This window comes from Gorilla gorilla, chromosome 6 (assembly GCF_029281585.2).
Source record: "Gorilla gorilla gorilla isolate KB3781 chromosome 6, NHGRI_mGorGor1-v2.1_pri, whole genome shotgun sequence".
Taxonomy (NCBI): Eukaryota; Metazoa; Chordata; class Mammalia; order Primates; family Hominidae; genus Gorilla; species Gorilla gorilla.
In genome coordinates this window covers 157,593,084-157,602,140 of record NC_073230.2, presented here as the reverse complement: position 1 = coordinate 157,602,140, position 9,057 = coordinate 157,593,084, and the positions used below count along the sequence as shown (strand labels likewise).

The following is a 9,057-nucleotide window of genomic DNA, read 5'->3' as shown; positions in this document are numbered from 1 at the left end:
ATATAAGAAAATTAGCTTGAAAAAGAGGCTGACAATGTGGCTGGAGAAATTTGAGAAAATCAGAGGAATGTGGAGTCCCAGAAATCAATAAGAGAACGTTTTCAAGAAGAGGACAACTGCTCCCAGCTCCTTGGGAGGCTGAGGCAGGAGGATTGTTTGAGCCCAAGAGATAGAGGCTGCAATGAGCTGTGTTCATGCCACTGTACTCCAGCCTGGGCAACAGAGTGAGACTCTGTCTCTAAATAAATAAATAGAATAAGAAGGGGACCGCTGAACAGGGTCAAATGCTGTCAGCAAGGTGAGGACTGACACGCTCACCATAGACAACAATGAGGTCCCAGATGAGAGCAACTCTAGCTGACCAGAAGCACCCGCCAGACTGTGGTGGGAAATGGAGATGACGAGAGTGGATAACTCAAGAAGGGAGCGGTGAGGCGGCTGTGGGAAGAGAACAGCGGGGAACACAGGGCTGCGGAAGTGTGTTTGATTTTTAAAATAGGAACCATTTGTATGCATCGACTCAAGTCTGAAGATAAGCAAGTGCTTCAGAAGCGAAAGATGGAGCAGAGAGAGGGGCAATGCAAGGCAAGGGGTTTTGGGCAGAGGCGGAATTCAGAGCGCGAGTGAAGTCCTGCCCTCAGACTGTGAGGGGAAACATGCTCCTTGTGAGTGTGGATGCAGATATACATGTAGGCTTGGTGGTGGGGATCTGAGCATTTTCCCGTCAGAGGACTTCATCTTACTAGCATTGAGTGAAAAGGGGAGATGGAGTGCGACCGGAAGTTTGAGGAGAGTAGACAAACTTGTGAAATAACTAGAATGGAAACTCGGAGAGCGTGGACAGAGAAAGGTTGTTAGATTGCTGGCAGCATCGAGGGCCCAGTCAAGTCTGGCAGTTACGAATTTCTAGTGGAACCAACCTGTGAGGTTGTCTGATATTCTCAAGCAGAGCCCAGTAGCCCGAATGTACAAAAAGATCAGAGACCTTGGTTCAATCTGAGTTGAGGTGTTGCCAGGTGGCTGGGGAGGATGGACAATGAAAACAATGAAGCAAGAATGAGTTGAGGGTCTGCAAGAGACTGGGTGAAGGGTAGGACATGGACTCTCAGCCAGATGGGGTAAATGGAGAGTGAGGAGGATACTTGCCCCAACTCTCTCACTGATTCTGTTACTTTGGGTAAACTGTTGTACCTCTGGGCTTCAGTTTTTCATTCCTTCTAATCACTAGAGCCAAACAACCCCCGTTATGCTGGAGAAGCAAATTCCATTGATGTTCCCAGATCATGGATACAACTCTTTCATTTTCTCATAGAAATGTGCGAAATATCCAGCACTCTTCCCAGAAACCAAGAATAAACCTCCCATTGATATTGGTAATCTAACCCTGCTGTAAACTTCAAGTTTGAATCGTTACTTGATTCAACTCAACTCAACTTAAAGACATAGTCACTGAGCTTGTACTTTGCATAAATTACCGTGACAGCAGTTTACTGTAGACAGTCCTTGCTGTGCTGTTGTCTAACAGGAAGGGCAAGACTGGTATATAAATAAGTATATTGGGAGAATAAGTCTTAGTATTCAACCCAGGTAAGAAAGAACAATTTCTCTCTCTATTTATTTAACAACTTAATATCTGTTTTAAGCCCTACTTTTTTACCAGGTTGGAATAAGCTCAGTTGGGGTCCTCACCATTTTTTGGGTCATGACTAATTCTAGGGGCTTACATAATCCGAAGCCATCAGGAGGGGGTGCTTTTTGGTCCTCATTGTCATCTGTCAGCACGATCTGCTGAGACATCACTGCCCCTGTGGTTCTGTATTATCTGTTCGTGCAGGCAGCCATGGGGACACACTCATTCCCTCTGCAAGGTCCCTTCAGGACCTACCTTTTGATTCTCTCTGCTACTTCTAGGCCTTTCTGGGTTACATGTAACCAGTGTGCCTCTTTGCAGTATGCATAAACACAGCACTCATCCATTTTCCTTATGGAGTCTTGCTACCTCCCTAAGGTTCTACCAGGGGCACAGGAGAAAATGCTGCTTCTCTCCAGGACCAGTGAGCATTTTAGCGCTCTGAATCTGCTTCCATCTTTCCTTCTTGCTTCTAACTCTGAGAATCCTTTGGTCCAGGAAGATTGGGCAGGTGAGGTAGAGAATCTTACTATTACAAATAATGTTTGCTTCCAAATCAGTTGTCTGTGCTGTGGGGTGTTTCTGTTACTAGGAAACTTCTTTTTCTCTCTTTTCTGCTCTCTCACACCCCTCTAAGGCAATGAGCACAAAGTGGACCAGCTGCTTGAATGTAGAGAAAAGCAAGGGGGAAAGAAGTAATGTGGGGGAAATCATGGAAGCTATTCCATACAAGGCAGAAATAGGGTGTGTTATGAGATGAAAAAACACTGTGCTCTGGGGCTTCAAAGTATATTAATAGCGCTCTTTGGTTGCACATGAAAGAAATGAATACTGGTTAACTCCAGTCAGAAAAAATAATGGGTTTATTGAAAGCCTTCTGGGTAACTCACTGAGTAGAAAAAAGAGCTTAACAGATGCTTTGAGAATGACAGGAACCAGGCAGCGCTGAGGATTGCAGCAAGAACGGAAGAGCCGTCGAGGGTGCCACGATCAAATGACTCAGTTCCAACCACCTTCTGTCTGGTGTGAGCAAATCCCCAGAAGATCGGCTATGATTGGCTGAGCTTGTTCACACTTGTGGCCAGGGGTTCTCTACCTGGAAGCTCCATCAGACCTATAGTGGAGAGAAGTCTCACTCCCAAGGCAGGGGAAGGCAAAGGAATGTGAGGATGCGGGATGAACAAAGCAACCGATGTCTTGCTCAAAAGGAATGGGAGAGAAAGTCCCATCCAGAAAGCAGGACAGCTTAGAGGACAGGGCATTTGTGAAGGACTTTGAAGGATGGGAAGGGTTCCGATAAACAGAGATATGAGATGGAGATAGGAAGGGAATGCATATTCCAAGCAGATAAATTTGGTGGGGTTGAAAATGTTAATTTGGAGTCATATTAAGAAATCTGAGGCTGGGTGTGGTGACTCACACCTATAATCCCAACACTTTGGGAAGCCGAGGTGGGCAGATCATGAGGTCAGGAGTTCGAGACCAGCTTGGCCGACATGGTGAAACACTGTCTCTATTAAAAATACAAAAATTAGCTGGGCATGGTGTTGGGCGCCTGTAATCCTAGCTACTCAGGAGGCTGAGGCAGGAGAATCGTTTGAACCTGGGAGGCGGAGGTTGCAGTGAGCTGAGATCGTGCCATTGCACTCCAGCCTGGGCGACAGGGTGAGACTCCATCTCAAAAAAAGAAAAGAAAAGAAAAGAAAAAAAATTTGAGAAGGCTGGGCATGGTGGCTCATGCCTGTAATCCCAGCACTTTGGGAGGCTGAGGCGGGTAGATCACTTGAGGTCAGGAGTTCAAGACCAGCCTGGCCAACATGGTAAAACCCATCTCTACTAAAAATACAAAAATTATCCAGGCATGATGGTGGGTGCCTGTAATCCCAGCTACTCAGGAGGCGGGGGTCGAGAATTGCTTGAACCCAGGAGGTGGAGGTTGCAGTGAGCCGAGATTGCGCCACTGCACTCCAGCATGAGCAACAGAGTGAGACTTCATCTCAAAAAAAAAAGAAAAACAGAAATCGGAATGAGGAATTGTTATGGGCCAAATAATTGTGTCTCTCCACCATTGCCCCACCAAATTCATGTGCTAAGATTGTAGCTCCCAATTCTGCAGAAGGAGACTGCATTGGGAGATGGGGTCTTTAAGGAGGTAATTAAGTTAAAACGAGGTCATTGGGGTAGGCTGTAATTCCAAGTGACTGGTGTCTTTCTAAGAAGAGGAAATTGGGACACGGACAGATACAGAGGGAAGGCCATGAAAACACACAGGGAGAAGACAGCCATCTGCAAGCCAAGGATGGAGGCCTCAGAAGAAACCAACCCTGAAGACCCCTTGGTCTCAGCCTCCAGAAATGTGAGAAAATCCATTTCTGTTGTTTAAGTCACCCAGTCTGTGGTACTTTGTTATGGCAGCCCCAGCAAATGAAGACAGACATCTTTTCTTATTTTGGATGCAATGGATACACACAGAAACTTTTTAAAAGGGGGGATTAGGTAACTAGACTTACGATTTAGGAAAATGGATCTAACAGTGGTCTCAGGTGGGTAGAGTCTGGAGGTGGGAGACCAGTTAGTAGACTACTGCAGAAGTCTTTAGAAAGGTATATGAGGCTGTTAGCTTGGATAGTAGCAATGAGGTTGAGAAGAGACTGGGATTGTGGCAATGATTATAGAAATGGAATTTCAAGACTTGGTTGCAAATTGAATATTGGAGGAAAGGAGAGGAGAGAGTTAAAGATGCCTTCAATTTTTATGACCTGTTAACTAGGTGGTATGGTTTTGCTGTGTCCCCACCCAAATCTCAACTTGAATTGTATCTCCCAGAATTCCCGTGTGTTGTGGGAGGGACCCAGGGGGAGGTAAGTGAATCATGGGGGCCGGTCGTCTTTCCCATGCTATCCTCGTGATAGTGAATAAGTCTCATGAGATCTGATGGGTTTATCAGGGGTTTCCGCTTTTGCTTCTTTCTCATTTTCTCTTGCTGCTGCCACGTAAGAAGTGCCTTTCGCCTCCCACCATGATTCTGAGGCCTCCCCAGCCATGTGGAACTGTAAATCCAATTAAACCTCTTTTTCTTCCCAGTCTTGGGTATGTCTTTATCGGCAGCATGAAAATGGACTAATACACTGGGAGAATGAGATAATAAAAGAAGGCTCTTTTTTTTATTTGTTTTTAATTTTTGAGACAGAGCCCTGCTGTGTCACCTAGGCTGGAGTGCAGTGGCACAATCATAGCTCACTGTAGCTTCAACCTTCTAAGCTCAAGCAATCCTCCTGCCTCAGCTTCCTGAGCAGCTGGGACTACAGATACACACCATCACACCTGGCTAATTTTTTAATTATTTGTAGAGACAAGGTCTCACTATGTTGCTCAGGTTGGTCTCGAACTCCTGGGGTCAAGCGATCCTCCTGCCTCAGCCTCGCAAAATGCTGGGATTACCAGTGTGAACTGCTATGCCTGGCCAAGAGGGCTCTTTTGATGACTGACAAAAATGCAATCAAACTAGCTTATGGACAAATGGAATTGGTTACTGCTCTAATAGTGAGACCCAGGGTCTTGCATCGGGCTTTGGACGCTCCTGGTCCTAGGCACTCGGGGTCTCTGGTTTGCTTTCCTTTGGGTGCCCTGCCTTCCCTCTGAAGCTTCCATGTGGCCAGGGAAGACAGCCGCAGCATCTTCACAGTTCATGATCTAAGACGACTCCCTCTCGTCTCCATATGCCAAATCCCACTTAGGGCAGGTGCTTACTCCTTGGCCCTATCACTGCGGACAGGAAGGTGGGGTACCACTGATGGTGAAGCTTTGGTTTGCGTTCCCTCCATTTAGGCCAGGTAGGAAATTTTGATTGACAGTTTCTAGATCTCCGGTGAAAACAGAAATGCAGGGCAGACAGAAACAGTTGATATCCACCCCACTGGGTTTGGATTTGGATATTAGGCTGGTGCAAAGGAAATTTGTTTTTTGTTTTTTTTTTTGAGGCAGAGTCTCGCCCTGTTGCCCAGGCTGGAGTGCAATGGCCCGATCTTGGCTTATTGCAACCTCCACCTCCTGGGTTCAAGCGATTCTCCTGGTAATTACTTTTAATGGCAAAAACTGCAATTACTTTTGCACCAGCCTAATATTTTTGGACATGCCAATATCGAGTAAAGGATGGGGTGCAGGGAAGAAATGGTAAGAGTTCATTGACAATGTGGTTTCGAGCTCAAGAGAGAGGAGTTACCCACAGAGAGGCTGTGACTAAAGCCATGGTAGTGAGTACCTTTCCTGAAAAAGAGAATAGCCATGGGAAAGAGGTTGGAGGATGGACTGAACATTAGGGAATTTCTATATTTGGTAAAGAAAAAAGGAAGAAAATACAGGAGTAGTCAGAGAGGGGCAGGCCATCCAGAAAATAGATACTGATGGAAGCCAGTGAAGGAGAATGTTTCAAGAAGGATGGAATGTTGGTAGCTTTCAGAGGTGAGAACTGAGAAAAGACAGGGGATCATTAGGTACTTAGGAGATCACTGGTGACCTCCTCATGGCTTTGGGGGCAAGGGTCAGTGTCATTAAAAATGGTTACTTTTTTTTTAAAGACAAAAAAATTTTATTGCCATAAATTAATCCAGTAGGTATATCTGAGAAAGCACGCATCAGTTGGTTAGAGCAATAAGCCCCTCTACCACGTTGCTCATGTGTTCCCCGCAAGCCGCCTTCCGCTGCTGCTCGAGATATCTCCATCTCGGTCATTATCAGCTCCACATCTTCCTTCTTGATAGTGACTATTGCCAGTTCTTTCTTCCCCTTCTGTTTGGCTTTCTGCTCCCGGGACCTTCTGTCTCCAATCACAGACATGGCCGTCTCCAGATTGGAACTCTGATCTCCTTCTCCTCTGTATAGTCGGTGACCAGCTCCAAGTCCGCCGCACCGCTGTCAGTCATGTTTCCGTGGCTTCTCGGGAGGCCGCTCTGGGCCACGGGTCTCAGTCTCTAACTCCAGCTCCACATCTCCCTCGGTCGCCGCGTCTATTTCACCACCCCGCCGCATAAGCCCCACCTCACAGCGACAAATAAAAGGTTACATTTTTTTAAAAACCTACATTTTTAGGGGCATCATCAGCCATAAAGTTTATGGGCAAGGTGAGACATTTGGATGCAGACTCAGAAAGTTTGAATTTATTGGTACTTTAATAAATAAATGATTGTGAACCCTTTTGTGTATCTGCAGTTGGCTTATGAGGAAACTGAGTCCCAGAGAGGGGCAATGACTTATACAAGTTTTCCATGGGGCCTGGTGGAAGACTAGGACGGTCAACAGCAGCCTGGAGAGCCTGGAGTCTGCGTCAATATGCAATCCTAGCCCTGCACGCTGGGCGTTTGCCTGAGGTTTCCAGTGCACTGGAGGCGCGTACTCGGCTGCCTAAGCGAGTGAGGAGGGTGAAGGGGATTGATGAAGCAGGCAACCATGGCCCTGGAGAGGCCATCCTCATTGAACGGGGACCACTGTTACTCAGCTCAGCTGATCACTGCCACATGGGAATGAGGGCCTAGGATTGTCCAGATTGTGATTTTCTAAGGGAAGTTGGGAATCTGAAGTTGGGAACGTTTATGCGAACTTCCCCACTCTTTCCATATTGGCAGCTAATTTAAAAACATAAAACCACTGTGTGAGTAAACAGGTTTGTGGGTTGGGCCGCCAGTTTATACCCTCAGCTCTGTATGTGAGGAATAGGGGCGGGAAAAAAAAAACAGCCAGGATGTGGAGAAAAGATGACATAAAGAGGCTCCACCTGCAGTTCAATCCGGCCAGAGGCCTGGGTGTCAAAATTGTTCCCGAGGTCCTGAAAATCTGGACACCTCTAGTATGTCAGCACAGAGTGTGTGACTTTTAAAGCCATCGGTGGTCTGGATCTTAGTCTCCTCTTCTCTTACCCAAATCTGGAAAATTCTTTAGTGATTGCTATTTATTCCTTTTTGTTTTATTTCTTTTATAGTATTATTATTTTCTTTATTCTTTCCTTCTATTTTGAGAACTTTGGTACTTTCCTTTTTGAGTGAAAAATACTACGGATTCTGGATTAAAATAGCACAGGAGAAGTTGAAACAAGCTTTTGTCAGTTTTGCAGATATGGTTATTGCTATGACATCTCATTCGTTCAAGTCTTTATTTTTGCCTATGTACAAGACAATGTGTTATAACTTGCAAGGTGTAGGAAATGAGTAAGAACAACCTGTACCCATATTCTTAAGGCACATAATTAGGAACTGGAGAAAAAGGACCAACATAAATAGATATAATCATTCATTCCTGCAGCTTCCTGACCATGATGTCTACCACGTGCACATTCACGAAGTTACAGTTTAGTGCAGAGAAAGACATGTGTACAGATAATTTTGGTGTTATTCATGTGCTATAATAGAATGATCAAGAAACTTGGAGGAACAGAAGAGAAAGCACCTCATTCTGCTTGCACGAGCTGAACACTTTAGGGAGGCTTCACGGAGGAGGTGTTGTTTAAGATGAGTCTTTAGGATGACTAGGGATTTGCACAGCAGATGAAGGGTGGCCAGGGTTTCTAGGAAGAAGGTGCAGCACCTACAAACTCAGAGGCATAAAGGAACATCACACATTCAGGGTGTGATGGATGAGAAACCAATATGGGAAGTTCCTCAGGAGAGCTACAAGCCAAGCACTATGCGATTCTCATTTACATCCCGGTCCTGCTGTTCCATGTGAAATGAATCAGGGCAGGTGGATGTCTTAGGCACACCAGGCATTCAGGTGCCGGGGCATCTGCCTTATGTCCTTTACCCCTGAGTATTTTATTGGTCTTCTACTGGAAAGAAACCATCCATGTCATCCAGGCTTGGGGAAAGTACAGGAGCATCTACAGATTCCTTCAAAATGTATATTTCACTTCCCATATTTAAAGCCAGGAGATGGCCGGGTGCAGTGGCTCACGCCTGTAATTCCAACACATTAGGAGGCCAAAGCAGTTGGATCGCTTGAGCCCAGAAGTTTGAGACCAGCCTGGGCAAGATGGTGACACCTCATCTCTACAAAAAATACAAAAATGAACAGAGTGTGCTGACGTGTGCTTATAGTCCCAGCTACTTGGGAGGCTGAGGTGGGAGGATCACTTGAGCTCAGGAGGTCAAGGCTGCAGTGAGCAGTGATTGCAACACTACATTCCAGCCTGGATGACAGAGTAAGGCCCTGTCTTAAAAAAAAAAAAATTACAAATAAAGCCAGGAGACCAGGTGTTTTTACATGAGTACTACTTGCTACCATAATCCACAGAAAAAGTGTCTCATATTAGTATGGAGTTAGTAATTCTTTTTCATTAGATGGTAGGCTATGTTTCAAATAGGAATTTCAGCCAGGTGCTGTGGCTTATGCCTGTAATCCCAACACTTTGGGAGGCCAAGACAGGCGGATCACCTGAG

The 9,057-nt window shown here is 45.7% G+C and overlaps 1 pseudogene; it reads right to left on the bottom strand.

Annotated features, from left to right (window-relative positions):
- Positions 1-6,235: 6,235 nt before the first annotated feature.
- Positions 6,236-6,670, bottom strand: LOC101154469 (huntingtin-interacting protein K-like; annotated as a pseudogene).
- Positions 6,671-9,057: the final 2,387 nt, after the last annotated feature.